The sequence below is a fragment of the Marmota monax genome, unplaced genomic scaffold (assembly GCF_021218885.2).
Source record: "Marmota monax isolate L192 unplaced genomic scaffold, Marmota_monax_Labrador192_F-V1.1 WCK01_AAM20220418_F8-fsc00012, whole genome shotgun sequence".
Taxonomy (NCBI): domain Eukaryota; kingdom Metazoa; phylum Chordata; class Mammalia; order Rodentia; family Sciuridae; genus Marmota; species Marmota monax.
In genome coordinates, this window is record NW_026695227.1 from 36,082,057 (window position 1) to 36,103,107 (window position 21,051).

Consider the following 21,051-nt stretch of genomic DNA (forward strand, 5'->3'; position numbering starts at 1 on the left):
TTTGTGTTTTACTGTAAAATACTAAGATTTCTATTTTGTCTGACCATATATTGATGTTTAAGCTTTTTTAAATTTCTGCCCATACTCTGAACTCACCCATGCCTGGCTCTCCCTGTCCAGATAACAATCCTCTCTGAAACTTAGTGGTCCCTCATAAATTCTGGCTCTCCTTGACCAAATAACAACCCTCCATGTAACCTCAGTGGCTCCTTATAAATTCTAATGTTCAAATCTAAATTTACCCCCTACCTTAAAATGTTAAACCATGTAGATCATTTACCTTCTATCTGCCCTTGTACTACCCTTGCCAAAACCCTGTTCATTGTAAGTTCCTAAGACACCCCCCTTTGTAACTTTTTGTGTTATAAAAACCTTTTCTGATCTTTTGGCTAAGGCAGCCACTGATCAGCTCTCTTGAGTGCACAATATAAGCTTACTTTACTTTTGTTTAATATTGGAGTTGGTGGTCTTTTTTTGTAATGTAGGTTCAACAAAAAACAGGATAAGGGTGGGGGCATGTAAGCTGTTAAGTTCCTTGTGGGTCACACCCATCTGTGGAGTTGCAGGGGACCTTTGGCAGAGCTGGATGCGAGTTCAAAATGTATTGGACCATCTCAAAAACTATAGTAGAGGTCAGACTGGCCAGGACACTGAAGATACCAAGAAGCAGTTTTATATGACTGCACCAGGTTCAGAGGGTATAGCTTTCACCATAACCATTTAGTTTGCCTGAACTCCAAGTTTTTTCTTATATTTCTAGGACCTTAAAGCATCTTTAGATTGTTTATTTGGGATCTTGCTGGGTTTTGTTTTGTTTGGGTTTTTGTTGTTTGCATATAGGCAATCATAGCTATACACTTCCTCTTAGAAAATCTTCAAAATGTCCCAGAGATTCTGGTATGCTCTATATCTATTCTCACTGGATTCTAAGGATTTATTTGTTTGTTGGTTTAGAGAAAAAGCGTTAGAGTAACACCCACATGGCTCTTTCATGATCATTGTGGCAATTTCTCATACTGAGAACATATTTTTAAATTTAATTTATTTTCTCCCTGCTTTTAATTTATCATGACTTCATTTGTTCATATTTTGTTTGAACAAATGAAGTCATGATATTATTCTTTATTAAGTCGATAGTCATCTGTCACATAATAAGTAACACAGGTCTCTGCTGACCCAAATTCACTCACTTAAAAAATAATAACTCATTACTTTTTTAAAAAAATTCATTTTATCAGCTTTATTGACATATGCTTTATATAAAGGAACTGCACATATGTAAGGAACAAAATCTGATTTGTGTTTACATTTCATATACATCCATAAAATCATCTCCATATTAAAGACATTCAAGGTAATAAACATACTTATAACCTCCAAAAATTTCTTCCTACCTTGTGGTGAGCCGCTTCTGCCGTTTCTGCAGATTATGGTCGCCATTACAAGATGACGCTGGCTCCGCTGTGGTCTGTGACAAACAACTTCTTATCTGGGAAAGTTGGCACATGATTTTTCACCACCCTGTGAGAAAGTTCCACGCGGCAGCTTTGCATTGGGGCTTGGGATGCTTTATTAAGGCTGGGAGGGGCATCCGAGAGAGAGAAGAAGAAATATCCAGGGCCTGAATAAACTGTTGAAAGAAGATTCTCGAGTTGCGTCTTCCTTGCGGGCAAGGGGTCGCGACACTACCTCTCTATTCTGAGTTTTCAGTTTTTAACTTAGTAAGAGCACATCACATGAAGTTCTACCCTCTTCACAAAATTTTAAGTGCAAAATACAGTATTGTTAACTACAAACACTTTGTTATATATTAGATATCTAGCACTTATCCATCCTACATAATGGAAACTTTATACTCATTGAACAGTAACTGCCCATTTCCTCAACTCCCCAGATCTGAAAACTTTCATTACTTTCTGCTTCTGAGTTTGACTATTTTCAGTTCCTGAAAAATGTGACCCTATTTTCAGTTCCATAAACATATCATTCTGTGACTGGATTTTATCTTAGTATAATGTCTTTCAAATTCATGTATATTGTGGCATATGTCAAAAATTCATTCTTAATTAGGGCAGAATAATATCCTAATATATATATAATCACACTTTCTTTGGCCACTAATCTATAGATGGGTATTTAAAAGATTGCTTTCATATCATGGATATTGTGAATAATGATGTAATATGCATAAATATTAAAAAATCTCTAGAAGATCCTGGTTTCAATACTTTTAGATGCATATGTAAAAATTGGATTTCTTTCTCACAGGGTAGTTCTATTGCAATTGTTTTGAGGAAAAATTGTACTGTTCTCTGAAATGGATGTATCATTTCACATCCCCATAAACAATGTTCATTAGTCTCAATTTCTCCTCCTCTGGCAAAAATTTGTTATGTTTAGTTTGGGGGTTTGTTGTTTTGCTCTTGTTCGTATAATAGCCCTCATAACAGGTGTAATGCCTCACTGTGGTTTTAATTTGCACCTCTCTGATAATTAGTGATGTTGAGAACCTTGTACACTTGTATGTCATTTTTGGAAAATAACTATTTAGATCCTTTCCCCTTTTTTTTCAAATACATTTGTTCTTTTTCTGTCAAGTCTACAGAATTCTTAATGTTTTGGATATTAATCTGTTATCAAGTTTATGGTTTATAAATATTTTTTTCCATTCCATGGGATGGCTTTTCATTGTGTTGTTTTCTTTGTGAGTGTAGAAGCTTCTCAATTTGATGTGCTCCCAATTGTCTATTTCTGTTTTATCACCTGAGATTTTTGTGTCATTGCCAAGACAAATGTTATGAAGCTTTGCACATATATTTCTTCCTAGAAGTTTTACTCTCTTGGGTCTGTTTGTGTGTGTGTGTGTGTGTGTGTGTTCCTGTCTTGTCTCAGATCTTATGTTTAGTCTTTCCTTCTATTTTGGTTCATGTATAATGTAAGATAAGGCTGCAGTTTCATTCTTTTGCATGTGAATATATAGTTTTTTCAATTCTACTTATTGTATAAATTGACCTTTCCTATTGTGAATTCATAACACCCTGTAAAAGATGAATTCTCTGTACATTCATGAGATTATTACTGAGCTCTCTATTTTGTTCAATTAGTTGACATGCCTGTCTTTATACAAATGACATATTGTTTTAGTTATTGTAGCTTTGTAATGTATTTAAATATCAGCAAGTGTTATGGCTCCAGCTCTATTCTTTTTTCTCAGGACTGATTGACTATTCAAAGTCTTTGGATATTCCATTACAATTTGACGTTATTTTTTTTTTCAGTAAAAAAACTGTTCTCGAAATCTTGAAACAGATAGTGTTGAATGTGTAGATAACTTTGTGCAGAGAAATATTTAATATTATTAAATCTCCCAATATATAAATATGATATCTTTTTATTTATTTGTGTTACTTATGTCATTCATCAATGTTTTGTAGTTTTCAGCATGGAAGTCATTTCTCCATTTAGTTAAGTTTATTTTAAGAGTTTTATTCTCGGTTACACTATTATAAATTAATTCATTTTCTTAAAAATTTTTCTAATTTTTTTTTGTTAGTGTACAGATGCAAGAAGTTTTTGTATGTTGGTTTGGTATTTTGCAACTTTACTGGTTCATTGGTTCTAACAGTTTTTTGATGTTTTTGTGCATGAGTATGTGTTTCTGTGTGTGTTCTTCAGCATTTTCTTCATGGGAGACCATGCCATCTACAAACAGATAATTTGTCTTTTTTTCCAATTGAATGCCTTTTATTTCTTATTCTTTTATTATTGCTCTATCTGTCTTTTTCAGTATTATATATAATGAAAGTGGTGGGTATGAGGAAATTTGTCTTGAATTTGATCATTAAGAATCAAGTTTTCCATCACTGAATATTTTAGTGTGGTAGGCTTTTTAAACACTGTCTTATTATGTTGGGATTCATTCCTTCTGAACTTAGTTTATTCAGAGATTTTTTTTTTAATCATAAAAAGCTGATTGGGGCTGGGGACATGGCTCAAGTGGAAACGCGCTCACCTGGCATGCTTGGGGGCACTGGGTTCCATCCTCAGCACCACATAAAATAAAGATGTTGTGTCCATGGAAAACTGAAAAATAAATATTAAAAAAATTCTCTCTCTCTCTCTCTCTCTCTCTCTCTCTCTCTCTCCTAAAAAAAAAAAAGTGATTTATCATCCACCCACACCAACCTGTGCAGGTCCCAGGCACAAGGCATGCATGGCCCACCCCTCCCCCTGCAGGGCAGACACAAAAGAGCAACACAGCAACACAGCTGTCAAAAGACTGCCCCTTCTGGCCAGCAGACCACTGAGGGAGGTCAAGCCCAGTGGCTGAGATCCACCCATACCAACTTGTGCAAGACCCAGATCCAGGATGAAGGAAACCAGCAGGAAACCAGCAGGGTCTGGAAGCCCAACATCAAGGTGAGGTACAGCCAATCTGCATGGGTACTACAAGGATATAGGAAAGAAACTGTAATATCTCAGATCAACACTTCAAGAAAGGAAGACATATAGACAACATGAAAAATACAAAGGAGGAAAGTGACCCAAATAAACTAGGACACTATAATAACAGAACCCATGGACAGCAAAGTTGATAAAATGTCAGAGGAGTTCTGAAGGTTCATAATTAAAATGATCTGTGAATTAAAGAATAGCCTAAATGAGCAAATACAGGCAGAAATTGATCACTCCAACAATGAGATAAGAGAGCAAATATAGATAGCAAAAGATTACTTCAAGAGATAGATAGAGACTCTGAAAAAAAAAGTCAGATATCCTTGAAATGAAGGATACAATAAATCAAATTTAAAAACTCAATGGAAATCATAACCAACAGACTAGATCACTTGGAAGGAAAAACATCAGATAATGAAGAAAAAATATACAAGCTGGAAAATAAAGTTGATCACACAGTGAAAATAGTTAGAAACCATGAACAAAACATCAAAGAATTATGGGACAGTATCAAAAGACCAAATCTAAGAGTTACTGGGATAGAGTAAGACACAGAGTTTCAAACCAAAGGAATGCACAATCTCTTCAATGAGATAATATCAGAAAATTTCCCAAGCATGAAGAACAAATTGGAAAACCAAATACCAGAGGCTTACAGGAGACCAAATGTACAAAATTACAACAGATCCACACCAAGGCACATTATAATGAAAATGCCTAGCATACAGAAAGAATAATGATATAATCTTAAAAGCTGCAAGAGAGGGAAATCAGATCATATATAGGGGGAGACTAATTCATATCTCAACAGATTTTTCAACCCCGGCCCTCAAAGCCAGGAGATCATGAAACAACATATACCAAGCTCTGAAAGAAAATGGATGCCAACCAAGAATCTTATATCCAGCAAAACTAAGCTTTAGATTTGATGATGAAATTAAAACCTTGCATGATAAACAAAAGTTAAAAGTATTTACAACTAGAAAACCTGCACTACAGAACATCCTCAGCAAAATATTCCAAGAAGAGAAAATGAAAAATAATGATGAAAATTAGCAGAGAGAGATATTATACTAAAGGAAAATCTAATTAGAGAGAAATCAAGTTGAATACCAACAAATAAACAAAATGGCTGGAAGTACAAATCATAACTCAATAATAACTCTGAATATCAATGGCCTAAACTCACTATCAAAAGACATATACTAGCAGATTAGATTAAAAAAAAGAAGACCCAACAATATGCTGCCCCCACAAAACTCAACTCATAGAAAAAGACATCCACAGACTGAAGGTGAAGGGTTGGGAAAAATCATACCATTCACAGGGACTGTGGAAGCAAGCAGGGTTTCCATCCTCATATCAAATAAAGCAGACTTCAAACTAAAGTCAATCAAAAAGGATAAAGAAGGACATACATACTGCTCAAGGGAACCATACACCAACAAGACTTAACAATTATAAATATATATACCTCAAATAATAGAGCCTCTATGTTCATCAAACAATCTCTTTTCAAGTTCAAATAGACCACAACACAATAATTTTGGGTGACTTTAACACACCTCTTTCATCACTAGATAGATCTTCCTAACAAAAGCTGAACAAAGAAACTATAGAACTCAATGATATAATCAATAACTTAAACTTAACTGATGTATATATTTCATCCTTCAAGGAGAGAATACACTTTCTTCTCAGAGCACATGGCTCCTTCTCTAAAATAGACCATATACTATGCCACAAAGCAACTCTTAGCAAACACAAAAAAGTAGAGATACTACCCTGCATTCTATTAGATCATAATGGAATGAAATTATAAATCAATGATAAAATAAGAAATAAAGTCTACTCCAACACCTGGAGACTGAATTACATGCTATTGAATTAACAATGGGTTACAGAAGACATCAAGGAGGAGATTAAAAATTTTTTAGAGGTGAATGAGAACACAGATAAAACATATCGAAATCTCTGGGACACTATGAAAGCAGTTCTATGAGGGAAGTTCATTGCATGGAATTTATTCCTTAAAAGAAGAAAAAGTCAACAAATAAATGACTTAACATTACATCTCAAACCCCTAAAAAAAGAAGAACAAATCAACACCAAAATAGCAGAAGACAGGATATAATTAAAATCAAAGCTGAAATCAATGAAATTGAAACAAAAGAAACGATTGAAAAAATTGACAGAACAAAAAGTTGTTTTTCTGAAAATAAATAAATAAAATTTATAGACCCTTAGCCATGCTAATGCAGAAAAGGAGAGAGAAAACTCAAATCACTAACATACGTAATGAAAAAGGAAATATCACAGCAGACACTACAGAAATACAGAGGATAATTAGAAATTATTTTGAAAGCCTGCACTCCAGTAAAATAGAAAATATTGAAGTCATAAACAAATTTCTAGAGTCATATAATCTGCCCAAATTGATGATATACAGAATATACAGAATTTAAACAGATTAATTTTAAGTGGTAAAATAGCAGATGCCATCAAAAGCCTACCAAACAAGAAAAGCCCAGGACTGGATGGATACACAGCCAAGTTCTATAGGACCTTTATAGAAGAACTAATAACAATACTCTCCTTTTTTTTCAGGAAATAGAAAAAGAGACAGCACTCCTCTTCTAAACTCATTCTATGAGGCCAATATCACTCTGAGTCTAAAAGCAGGCAAAGACACATCAATGAAAGAAAACTTCAGACCAATTTCTCTAATGAACATACATGCAAAAATTCTCAATAAAATTCTGGCAAATTGAATACAAAAACATAAAAAAGTTTATGCACCACAATCAAGTGGGATTCATTCCAGGGATTGGATTCATGGTTGGTTCAACATATGGAAATCAATAAATGTAGTTCATCACATCAACAGATTGAAAGATAAAAATTATATGATCATCTTAATAGACACAGGAAAAGTATTTGACAAAATACATCACCCCTTCATGTTCAAAACACTAGAAAACTAGGGATAACAGGAACATATCTCAATATCATAAAGGCTATCTATGCTAAGCCCCAGGCCTACATCATTCTAATTGTAAAAAAATTGAAGGCATTCCCTTTAACAATTAGAACAAAACAAGAATGTCCTCTTTCACCACTTCTATTTAACGTAGTTCTTGAAACACTGGCCAGAGCAATTAGAGAAATGAAAGAAATTAAAGGGATACACATAGGAATAAAAAGAACTCAAATTGTCACAATTTGCTGATATGATTCTACACCTGGAAGACCCTGAAAGTTTCACCAGAAAACTCCTAGAACTAGTAAATGAATTTAGCAATGTAGCAGGATATAAAATCAACACCCATAAATGAACAGCATTTCTGTATATCAGTGATAAATCCTCAGAAAGGTAAATGAGGAAAACCACCCCATTTTCAGTAGCCTTAAAAAAATAAAATAAAATAAAATAAAGTACTACAGAATTAACTTAATGAAAGATATGAAAGATCTACTTAATGAAAATTAAAGAATACTAAACAAATAAATCAAAGAAGACTTTAGAAAATGGAAAGATCTACTTGCTCTTAGATGGGCAAAATTAATATTATCAAAATGACCATACTTCCAATACTATACTATACAAATTGACCATACTTCCATACTATACAGATTTAATGCAATTCTGATCAAAATCCCAATGACATTCCTCATAGAAATAGAAAAAGCAATCATGAAATTCATTTGGAAAAACATAAGAGACCCAGGATAGCTAAAGCAATCCTTAGCAGGAAGAGTGAAGCAGGTAGCATCACTATACCAGAGCTTAAACTACACTACAGAGCAATAGTAACAAAACCAGCATAGTATTAGCACCGAAACAGACGGTTAGAGCAATGGTACAGAATAGAGAACACAGAGACTATCCCACAAAACTACACTTATCTTATATTAGACAAAGTTGCCAAGAATATGCATTGGAGAAAAATAGCCTCTTCAACAAATGGTGCTGGGAAAACTGGAAATCCCTATGCAACAAAATGAAATTAAACCCCCATCTCTTATCATGCACAAAATTCAACTCAAAATGGATCAAGGACTGAGGAATAAAACCAGAGACCCTATGTCTAACAGAAGAAACAGTAGACCCTAATCCCTATAATGTGGGATCAGGCTCCAACTTCCTTAATAAGACTCTTATGGCACAAGAATTAAAATCAAGAATCAATAAACAGGATGGACTCAAACTAAAAACTTTCTTCTGAGCCAAAGAAACAATGTGTGAGGTCAATAGAGAGCCTACATCTTGGGAACAAATCTTTACCCCTTACACATCAGATAGAGCACAAATCTCTAGGGTATATAAAGAACTCAAAAAGCTAAGCACCAAAAAACAAATAACCCAATCAATAAGTGGACCAAGGACCTGAACAGACACTTCTCAGAAGATGATATACAATAATTCACTAAATATATGAAAAAAGCGTTCATCATCACTAGCAATTAGAGACATGCAAATCAAAATCACCCTAAGATTTCAACTCACTCCAGTCAGAATGGAAGCTATTATGCATACAAACAACAATAATGGTTGGCAAGGATGTGGGGGAAAAGGTACACTGCTGGTGGGACTGCCAATTGGTGCAGCCTATATGAAAATTTAGAATGGAACCACCATTTGACCCAGCTATACCTCTCCTTGGTCTATACCCAAAGGACTTAAAAATAGCATACTATAGGGATACAGCCACATCAATGTTTATAGTAGCACAATTCACAATAGCTAAACTGTGGAACCAACCTAGATGCCTTCAATAGATGAATGGATAAAAAATGTGGCATATATACACAATGGAATATTACTCAGCAATAAAAGAGAATAAAATCATGGCATTTTCAGGTAAATAGATGGAGTTGGAGAAGATAATGCTAAGTGAAGTTAGCTAATCCCCCCAAAACAATTTTTTTTGCTGAATGTTTTCTTTGATATAAGAGGCTGATTCATAATGGGGTAAAGAGTGGGAGCATGAGAAGAATAGATGACCTCTAGATGGGGCAAAGGGTTTGGAGGGGATGGGAGGGGTATGCGGTAATTAATGACGGTGGAATGTGATGATCATTATTATCCAAAGTACAGGTATGAAGACACGAATTAGTGTGAATATACTTTGTATACAGAGATATGAAAAATTATGCTTTATATGTATAATAAGAATTGTAATGCATTCTGCTGTCATACATAAATAAAGAAAAAAAGCGATTTATCCCTGGGGTGGAAGGATGGCTCAACATGGGCAAATAAATTAATTAGATAATCCACATTAACAGGATGAATAATTAAATCACATCATTATCTCAATTGATTCAGAAAAAAATTTAACAAATTGCAATACCATTTTATCATATTAAATACAATTCATTATTTTTGATTTCTTATAGAAAGGCAAGAGATTCACCACCATCAATTTCAATTAAAATGATAATTGGATGGTGTTGATTGACATTCTTTGAGTAGGTAGCAGTCACTGAACTATCACTTGGATCCAGGAGGGTCAGTTATGTTTCATAGCCATAATGTGCTGCTTAAGTGTATGAGTGCTTGGATTAGGTTGCCAGGGTGTGTACTTGGCTTTGTCATTTACAAGCTGATGCTTAAAAAAATTATCTTCTCTGGATTTCAGATTTGTTCATTTGTTGTAAAGGAGAAAAACTAATTGTACTTAATTCACAGATTTTTTTAATGATTTTGTGTAGGTTAACATCTAAAATATTGCAAGTAAAGAAGTAAGTTCTCATCAATGTTAATATTTATTATTTTAATTGTTCCATTTCATGGCAGCACTGGTCTCATCAGGCTGAGGAATCAAGCACACATAGACTGAAACTCCTAAAAACAAGCCACTTTTTGCTGAACAACACCTAAATTTACACTGACCAACACAACTGCAGATTTGGGACAGATGGTACATGGATTGCCATATAGTGCTGAACCAATGAACACATCAATAGCAAACAGGCAGCAAATCTGGACTTAGGACACTTTCTATTGCCGAAATAGCAGAAGTGACTATAGACTCACAGAAAAAAAAAATCAGACCACTTAAAATTTCTAGAAAGGAAGGCATAATCAAAGATAGTTTATGAAGATTGGAATAAACACCCATTTCTTCAATATTATTGTACAGCAACAAGATCAGCATCAAGAACTTTCAGGGAACTACAATAAGGTATAGGAAGACAACCAGGTAATAACCAAAATGGATGTGAACTCTTGAATGAAGAATTTAAAAGAATCATTTTTAAAAACTTGATAAACATCAAGAAAATATTTGGAAATAATCAACTCTAATAAAGAAATAACAGAAATTGAACCAATTGAAAATGAAAAAGATGACCAGAAATCCTTGCACCACAAAAAATACAAAAGCAATATTTTAAAATATGAAAGAAGGTATTATAGCAATATTGATTAGACAGTAAAGTGAATTAATGAGCTGAAAGATTTTTAGAAAATGCACCGTTGGAGAAGAAAGAAGAAAAAGAGGAATAAAGAAAGCCTTTGGGAATTTTGGGACACCATTAAAAGAGCAAATAATTGTGTTACTGGGGTTCAATAGGGACTTGAGAAAGCCTAAGGGATAGAAAGCTTATTCAAAGAAGTAATAACGGAAAACTCCCCAAACATAGCGAAGAATACATATATTCAGGTATACGAAAACTCAGTGACCACCAGAGAGATTTAACTTGACCACATTTATTCTAAGACATACTATAATAAAGTTATCAAAATTAAAGTTAAAATGAAGGTTCTCAAACTGGCAGGAGAAAAGAAACATATAACACACAAGGGTGTCTCAATTCACCTGACAGCAGTCCCTTTAGCAAAAATCTTATAAAGTAAGAGGAAGCAGCATGAGACTTTTATAACAGTGAAGGAAAAATAGGAATTATCAGCAAAATCACTGTAGCCATCAAAGTTATTCTTTGAAATAAAAAATATAAATGTATGTTTAGCTAAATCCTAGGAGAATTTGTCCCCACCAGAACTGAATGCCAAGATATGCTAGAGGGAGTTATTTAAATAATGATAGTGGGATGTGATGATCATTATTATCCAAAATACAGGTATGAAGACAGAAATTGGTGTGAATATACTATGTATACACCCAGAGATATGAACAATTGTGCTCTATATGTGTAATAAGAATGGTAATAATATTCTGTTGTCATATATAAATTAAAAAATAAATATAAATAAGAAATAAAATGAAAGAAAGTGATGTTGAAGAGAAAGAAGAAAAGATGAGAGGATTTGAAACTCAAGACTAAGAGTAACCACACAGACAAATTCACAATGCCTTAATGTTCTAAGGTGGTATGTAGATCATTTATGTCTTTAGTATGAAGATGATTAACAAAACAAGCCTAAACCCAATAACTACATTTATATGTTTACTTGAAAGATGTGAGGTGGAATATTAAAATTTGAAAATATGAAGGGGAGTGGAGTGTGAATGTAGTATTTTTATTACTATAGTTTCTTATTTCTTTATCTTATTTTTCTTACCTTTATAATCATGGTATGCTGTAAACATTTAAAAATAACTTGTAATAATCAAAGATGTGTTTGTTACCCTCAGAGTAAACACAAAAAAAATTGTGTAAGCCAAAAATAATAAGCAAGAAATCAAAACACAATCTCAAAATCAACCACTTAATCACAAAAGAAGACTGTAAGAAAGGGGAAAGGAAAAAAATTAAATACAGTAAAACCAGAAAGAATTTCCAAAATGGCTGTAGTAAGCCTTTGTCTATTTATAATTCATTTAAATGTAAGCATGTTAAATTCTTCAATTAAAGTTGCAAAGTAGCTAAAAGAATAAAAAATAAAGCCCAACTGTAAGTTGCAGACAAGAAGTTCAACTCACCTCTAAGACCCACATAGACTGAAAGTGAGTGTATGTAATAAGTTTTTCCATTAAAATAGAATAAAATAAAGTGAGAGTAGCCACAGTCACATCACAAAACACTATACCCTAAATTTAAAAAAAAATGTAGGCCAGAAGTGTAGCTCAATACTAAAGTGCTTGTCTAGAATGCATGAGGCCCCGAGTTGAGTCCCCAGCACCACCAACCACAAAAAGAGAAATAAAAAAAATATAAGGGATATAATTAAATAGTGATGAAGAGTCAATTCCTCCATAGGAAAGAATAGTTTTAAATGCATCCAATATTGGAGCACACAAATATATATAAATGAAATGTTAAATTGCACCTAACAGACATCTACAGAATACTCCCTCCAACAACTGAAGAATACACATTCCTGTAAAAACGTGGAATAATTTTCAAGATAGAGCATATGACAGGCTACAAAACAAATCTCAATAAGTCTTTCAAAAAATGAGATGATATTAATTTATCTTTTCAAAACATATCATGACACAAACTAGAAATCAATAAAAAGAAAACTTTGAATATTATATTAATCAATGGAAATTAAGCAAACTCAATCTTGAACAACAAATAGGTAATGAAAGAAATCAAGAATAAAGTTTAAAAAAAGGCTTGAAAAAATTGGAATTGGAAACACAACATACTAAAACCAATGGTATACAAAAGAAGCACTACTAATAAGAAAGTTTATAGCAATAAACACCTGCATCAAAAAAGTAAAGTCTTTTCCCTGTTGCAGAGTTGTGTCCCTTCAATAAACAGGTATCTTGAGGCACAAGAAAAAAAAATAGAAAAGTCTTTAAATAAAGAACCTATCTCTGCATTTCAAGACACTAGAAAAATGAGAACAAAAAAATTTCAAAATTAGTAAAAGGAAAGAAATAATGATCTAAGCCAAAATGAGTAAAATAGTGAATTTTAAAAACAATACAAAATGACAAGTTAAATAAAGAGCCGGTCCTTCAAAAAATAAAGAAAATTGACAATTCCCTAGCAAGACTAACAAAAAAGAATATTCAAACAAATAAAATCAGAGAGAAAATGCAATTATTAAAATTGGCACTGAAGAAATACAGAGAAAATTTAAAATTATTATGAGTGACTATATTCTCCAAAATCCATAACCTAGAAGAAAGGAAAAAAAGTACCTGGAAACATACCCCTTGCCAAGATTTAATCATGAAGAGATAGAAAAACTGAAGAGGCCAAGAATGAATAATGAGGTTGATTCAGTAAATGAAAGTCTCCCTTCAAAGAAAAACCCAGGACTAGATGGCTTCACTACAAAGTTCTACCAAATATGTAAGAAATATTAATTCTGTTTTTTTTATGTGGCTCCATAAAGTCGAAGAAGAGGAAATTCTTGCAAATTTATCACATGAGGCTAACATTAATATCCCTGATGCCCAAACCAGAAAAAAACATAATTAAAAAGAATACTACAGGCCAATGTCCATGATGGACATAAATGCAAAAATTCACAACAAAAGCTAGCAAACTAAATATAATGACACATTAAAAAGATTATTCACCATTCTTAAGTGGGAATCATGCCAGGGATGCAAGGATGGTTCAAAATATGCAAGTCAATAAACAAGATATACAGCATCAACAAAATGAAGGACAAAAACATGATCACCTGAATAGACGTAGAAGAGTCATTTGATAACAAACTCAACAACCCTTGATGATAAAACAGAACACATTAAGTATAAAACTAATGTATCTCAACATAATAAAATCTATATATGATAAGTCAACAGTTGCTGTCACACCATATGCAGAAAAGCTGGAAGCTTTCTCTCTAACATCTGGAACAAGAATGCCATTTCCAACACTTTCATTCTAGCAAGAACAAGATGCATTGTTTGCATATAGAACAAATAATGTCCAACTTACACATGTTCTCCTGTTTTAAAATATAAATTCTGATTAACAAAATGATTGTTTTTATATTATATCTGTATAAATAATAATATTTGTCAATTAGAATTTTCACATGTAGCAGATACTTTACAAAACATTTTATCATGAAGGACTCAATAAAATATTTTATTAATAGACATAGTTATATCCTTAGAAACTATAATGGTGAGCTGAATCTGGCTTGTGCTTTTTTTTTTCCCCCTATTAAGATGAGCAACTGATGTCTAAATGATTTTGGTGTTGCTATCTTACTGTCTCAAAGGAAAGTGTCTCTGTTGCTGCCTATTAGTTGCTTTACCAAGGCTAATTACACAGAAGTTTCAGTAAGTGATGTTTGAACATGGACACTGAGGATACTTGACTATTATCTCAGGTAATCCCAGTATGCCTCCTGGATACAGAGCAAAAACATAAATATCATTATTTTGGGAGTAGACATATTAACTGCCTGTTCAGAAAATCAGAACACCACTCTTCTCAATCCAAAGAAAATTTATTTTTTTCTTCTCCCTCTTAGATTTTCTTGCCAGCTGAAGGAGATAAAGAAAATATTTCCAATATTCAAAGTAAGAAAGTTTCTAATGATATAAATATACAGTGTGAAAATGTGAAACTACGAAAACTCAATATTCTCCAAAACATGTCTACAGATCAAATTTAGATGATGGTGCTAGCTCTGGACAAGTCATATCTTCTGTAACACAAACAATTAAATCCACTAAGGAGCTGCCAACCAAAATTATCAAGAGTAAGTAATGTAAGATAGAGGTGAGAATTGCTTTCTCTTTTGAGAGATAAGGGAAAGAAATGTTTGTTGATATTTTCCTATAATTTTATTAAGATTTGCTTAAACTTTTTACTATGGAAAATTCTAATATACATATTACAATTACATAAATGTACATTAAATTATTTCTTCAAAAATTATTGAACATGGGTTATGCACTAGACTCTATTTTTGTAGCCACAAAGAATATAACAGAAAAAGAACAAATTCCCTGTTTTTACAGTACATTTTGTAATGACCCCAGAAATCTAATAATCTTGAGAATATTCAGGTACTCTTGGGCTTCTTCAATGCATTTGTTCATATTATCTATGTGGATCATTATTGATTTTTTTTAAGAAAATACAAAGTCTCTTTGGCTGGGGTGGTGGTTCAGTGATAGAGAGCTCACCTAGCACATGCCTAGCTCTGAGTTTGATCCTCAGCACCACATAAAAATAAATAAATAAATAAAATTAAGGTACTGTGTCCAACTACAACTAAAAAATAAAATATATTTAATTAAAGAAAATACAAAGTCTCTCTTAGCAGATTAAGTTTTTATACATGCAATAGGTAGTTTTAGAATCAATAAAAAATAAAAACAGAATGTGAAACTATTACAGTCCCAAAAAATTATATGTGGGAAGCAATTCTGTAAAACAGAGGCAAATCCTAACTAAGTACCTAAAAAGGAAGAGGTCAGGAAAAAGGTTATCAGAAAGAGGAAAGCAAATAGCAGCTGAAGAGAGGGAAATAATTAATAAGGTTAAGGGAAGGAGTAGTTCACAGGCTGTGGAAAATCCTGGAAAAGGAGAAGCTTTACAGTTTAGAACTGGGCATATTTAGGCCTTTTGTTTTAAAAAATATTCAAAATAAAAGATTAATTGAAGCACATATGAAAATAAGAACTTAAAAGCAACTTACCAGAATAGGCATTAAGAAGTATAAATTTCTCCAGTATACAGACAACACTGTTTTGTTTTGTACCTAAATTTTACTATATAACCCCAAATATAAAGAAATTTAAGAGCATATAAAATATTATTTTTACTTTAGATAAATTTACAGAAAAGAAAAGGAGAAATGTAGTTACAGTGCACAGCATAATACAATGTGATATATTCCATGACTGAATAAACAACAGGTACTTGGAAATACCACAGGAGCACAATTTCATGTGCTTTAGGTTCATGAGCAAAGATTTCCTGAAAGAACTGATACCTAAGGGGATCCCCGAAGGACTAATAGGTATTATTCAAAAGATTAGCCTGTGCGGAGGAGAAAGCATGCAGAAAATATGAAGAATTTCAAGTAGTCAGTGTTAGTGGAACTCAAGCCCTAAGGAAGACAGGTAAGAAAATGAGAAGTGCTGAAGTGAGAAAATCAAAGAAACTACTTTCCATAAAGAGCCTTTTAGGTTTAACAAAAAGATAATTGTTTCTATATCAAAAAGTAGTTAACACTGGAAGAAGATAAGAGCACATGGTAATTGAGATGTGGACACACAACTTGTAATGTTTAGAGCATCCTCAGATTTGGCATCCTTGGAGGGTCTAGGAAACAACCCAGAAATAACCTATATATTTAATGATGTTTTCATAGAGGATAGATCTCATCTTTGGAGAACATCATATAAATGATAAAGCATATAAATTGATGAAATTACTCATGGAGAGCATAGAGAAAGAATAACAAACAGAACATAAAAAGTGAGAGATCTGAAAATAGAATATTGGGAAGGACCTATATTTCACACGTGAACAGAAGACTCAAAGAGAGATACTAAAAATAACAATCTAAAGCTAGGAGGAAAATGAAAAAGATGGCATGGAACCCATTTCAAGAATGACCAAATTTTGCTTTTTAATGCTGTGGCAGTTTCAGGAAACTTAAGAACTAAAATGTGTCATTGTCTTCAACAAAAATGAACTTGTTGAGGTGTTAGGAAAGCTATAGGGAGTTGCAAGTGAAAGTCTCAATATAACTATTTAAAACCTCAATGGAATGAAGATGAGCTGAGGAGAAATTAATGTCTTTTAAATGAATTTAAAGCATCATGAAAAAAAAAGACACATTGTAGAAGGCTATATTTATTGATGTTAAATAAAAAATTAACTTCTGGGCTTTGAGAGAAAAGGGAGAACAATCAAACAATTGGTCAAAAGTCAATGCATAATGAAATACTTTATAATTATAAATATCGTGGACATAACATTTATTCAGACTTTACATTTATTCAGACTTTACCCAACCATCTTTAATAAGTATTAGTCTCCACTATAGAAATCCTGTTGTGGTCATTATTCTTTATTTGTTTTCTAGGAGAAATATATCTTACCCTTAAAACAATCCCCAAGTAATAACAGTAAAGAGAATCCATGTTCCTACTTACCTGGATATGTACTGTATACAAAGGGTTTGCTTGGACAAAGAAGGATTAGGCACCCAACAAATGACATCTTTCTGTAACCAATATGGAAATCGAGTTCACCTAAAGATTTGTATGTGACCAATCAACTACATTTTTAAATTCTGAGGGGAACAAATAATTAAAGAAAAAGTGGATGTTTGACAATAACAAATCTCCACTGCTCATACACATAAAATACAAGAAGGCTATTGTAATGGTAAAAATATTGATTATGATATAAAAAGAGAAAATAAACATACGCTGATTTGTTTGACTTCTATGTGCATAGTCTTCTGCTATAGAATTTGAATATCTGTCTCTTCATAAAATCTTGATTTTTACACAAGGATTAGGTAAATATCAAGGTTCAATGAAGAGGAACCACACAACAATAACCACTTTCATCCTTCTGGGACTGACTGATGACCCAAAACTGCAAGTTCTGCTTTTTATCTTTCTGTTGCTCACCTACATGTTGAGTGTAACAGGGAACCTGACTATTATCACCCTCACACTGGTGGATCCCCATCTAAAGACACCTATGTACTTCTTCCTCAGAAACTTTTCCTTCCTAGAAGTGTCATTTACTACTGTCTGTATCCCTCGATCCCTGTACAGTTTATCAACTGGAGACAATACTGTTACCTACAATGCTTGTGCAACTCAAATATTTTTTGGTTTTCTCTTTGGAACAACAGAATTTTTTCTCCTAGCAGCCATGTCCTATGATCGCTATGTGGCCATCTGTAAACCCCTTCATTATATGACCATCATGTACAACAGAGTGTGCACCTTATTAGTCCTCTCCTGCTGGGTAGCTGGCTTGATGATTATTGTCCCACCCCTTTGCTTAGGTCTCCAGCTTGAATTCTGTGATTCTAATGCCATTGATCATTTCATCTGTGATGCAAGTCCCCTCCTAAAGATCTCATGCTCAGACACATGGATACTAGAACAGATGGTCATAATTGTGGCTGTATTTGCCCTCATTATTACCTTAGTCTGTGTGGTTCTGTCCTACACATACATCATCAGGACCATTCTGAGATTCCCTCTGTTCAGCAAAGGAAAAAGGCCTTTTCCACCTGCTCATCTCACATGATTGTGGTTTCCATCACCTATGGCAGCTGCATCTTCATCTACATCAAGCCTTCAGCAAAGGAAGAGGTGGCCATAAATAAAGGAGTCTCAGTTCTCACCACTTCTGTAGCGCCCTTGCTGAACCCTTTCATTTACACCTTGAGGAACAAGCAAGTGAAAGACGCTTTCAATGATTCCATAAAGAAGATTGTATTTCTCTCAAAGAAGTAGAAGTTGTGACAAATAAAATAAAACATTCTGTAATTCTTTTATTACTGCTTCTAAATTACTTCATTGTTTCCTTTATACATATTTGCCTGATTAGCTTTCTCAATGAAATTTAATATTTCATCCCAATCTCATCTTTATTAAACTCTCTATTACTTCAAATCAAATTCATACTTTGTGTTTCCTTCATTGTGAAACTAAAATATATAATTTCCAAGCAATTACATTTTTCTCCACTTCTGAGCTAGAGATGTGGCAAAAATAATATTGCTCTAGGGACTATTGCTCTAGGAAGTAAAATAATATTTTAAAATGTATAAATTATCTATGGTAAATTATATGGCAATAGTGGTAGTTACATTTTTCCTGTAATACAAGATACAAAATGAATATCACAAATGCAAAAATCAAAATAAAAAAATTAAAAAACAAAAACACCAAAGACATGCTAAAATATTCACCAAATAAGGCATCCAGGCCCATTAAAATACTTGGAAAAGGAGATATCAATAGGAATTAATGATTAGTCAAAATTGAAGAAATGGAGAAATCTTCAACATCACTGATAAGACTTATTTGCTATTTCCTTATATACAAGAACAACATCAATTACAAATATATATTTAATCTAAAACAATATAAACATAAAATCACCTATTATGGGTTTCTAATTCAAAATAGATGCATGAAAGTGAATTGGAACACTAAATTCTACATTCCCACAAATAGGAAATCTAGTTAAATCAACACAAACAAATATGAACACTCAGAAAAATGAGAAATTATACCCCATTTGATTCAAATGTATGATATGTCAAGATCATTGTACTGTCATGTGTTACTAATATAAAAAAGAATTAGGAAATTGGAAGAAAAAAAACAAATATGAAAGATTTTTAAAAGATATTAAGGATATGGGATGATAACACTAGGAAAAAATAATGAAATATATGCTAATATAAATTGAAATTAAGATCAAGGGAATAATATAGAAAATACTCAAAAATTAAAGAGCTTAGAGTTGAAGCTCTTAAAAATGTATTCATTAAGTTCATTATAAATAATGAACCCATTTATTGATTGGGTAATTTTTTGGGTTTTTTTGGTGTTAAATTTTTGTGTTCCTTATATAACCTGTAAATTAATTCTCTATCTGGGGTGAATACAATAAACATTTTCTCCCATTCTGTATGCTCTCTCTTCATGTTTTTGATTATTTTCTGTTGCACACATAGCATAAGGCTGAAGGAAAGTTTTCCCTCCAGAGGGAAAACACAAGCATGTCGTCTACCCCACATTATCACTGTATCTGTTTCATTCCACTGTCCTGTTTTAAATGTTTCCACCAAACTAGGCCAAATGGATCTGCCGCAGTGGAAGACATGTGTCTCTCCACAGCAGTGTGACCTATAGAGTCACAGTTTTTAAAAAATTTAGAAAAACAAACATGATTAATGTTATTTTATTGGTCTTATTTCCCTTTTTTTGTTTAAGTAATTATTGCTTAATAGAAAAATGATTTCATTCTACTATGGCATGACCTTGATGTTATAGGGAATACTTTTTTTTTCAGATCAATACAAAATTTGTGGCAACATTGTTGAAAAGAAGTAAGTAGTATAAGCTGGGGTATTATCAGTTTTCAGTCTGTAAAGGACAACCTAATATTGTACAAGCAGGTGGGCAATGAGAAATGACATATTGAGTATTTTCTTTTACAAGGGCAATGGCAAAGATAAATTGAGAATAAGTATCGACAAAAACATGATCATAACAATTTTTGCCAATCTGAAGGACGTGAGTTACATCCATTTGCTATAACTGATTTGGTGATAAACCATGGGGACTAACCCCAGTTGGTGAAGATGGAAAATGTATAACACATTGTGGACATTGCAGACAAAGACCTGTTACACTCCTTTGTCCTTGTGACTGGTTTGCAATTTGTTGCCATGTGCTCTGTCTTGCCCTGTCTTGTCTAACCATTGCCTCTTAGAGTTGATCTCCTTTATTGGAGGTTGTAAAATTTGTTTTTATGCAGTCACCATGGATACACCCTGGAAGTAGGCTGGTCCCAATTCTGAAAAAAGATGTATGTAATCTGATATCATTCCCTTTTGGGTTGGGGCCAAATGACCTCTTCCCAAACTTTATTAGCATTTTCAAAAGCTAGCTGTTTAACTAACATCTCAGAGGCCTTCAAATCTCTGATCATACAGCTCACAGCTTGATAGAAATATGCTACAAAATCTGAGAAATATTTTCT

The 21,051-nt window shown here is 33.0% G+C and overlaps 1 pseudogene; it reads left to right on the forward strand.

The window, feature by feature from the left end:
* The first annotated feature begins 17,847 nt into the window (after positions 1-17,847).
* LOC124087309 (olfactory receptor 6C2-like) lies at positions 17,848-18,788 on the forward strand (annotated as a pseudogene).
* The last annotated feature ends 2,263 nt before the right edge of the window (positions 18,789-21,051 follow it).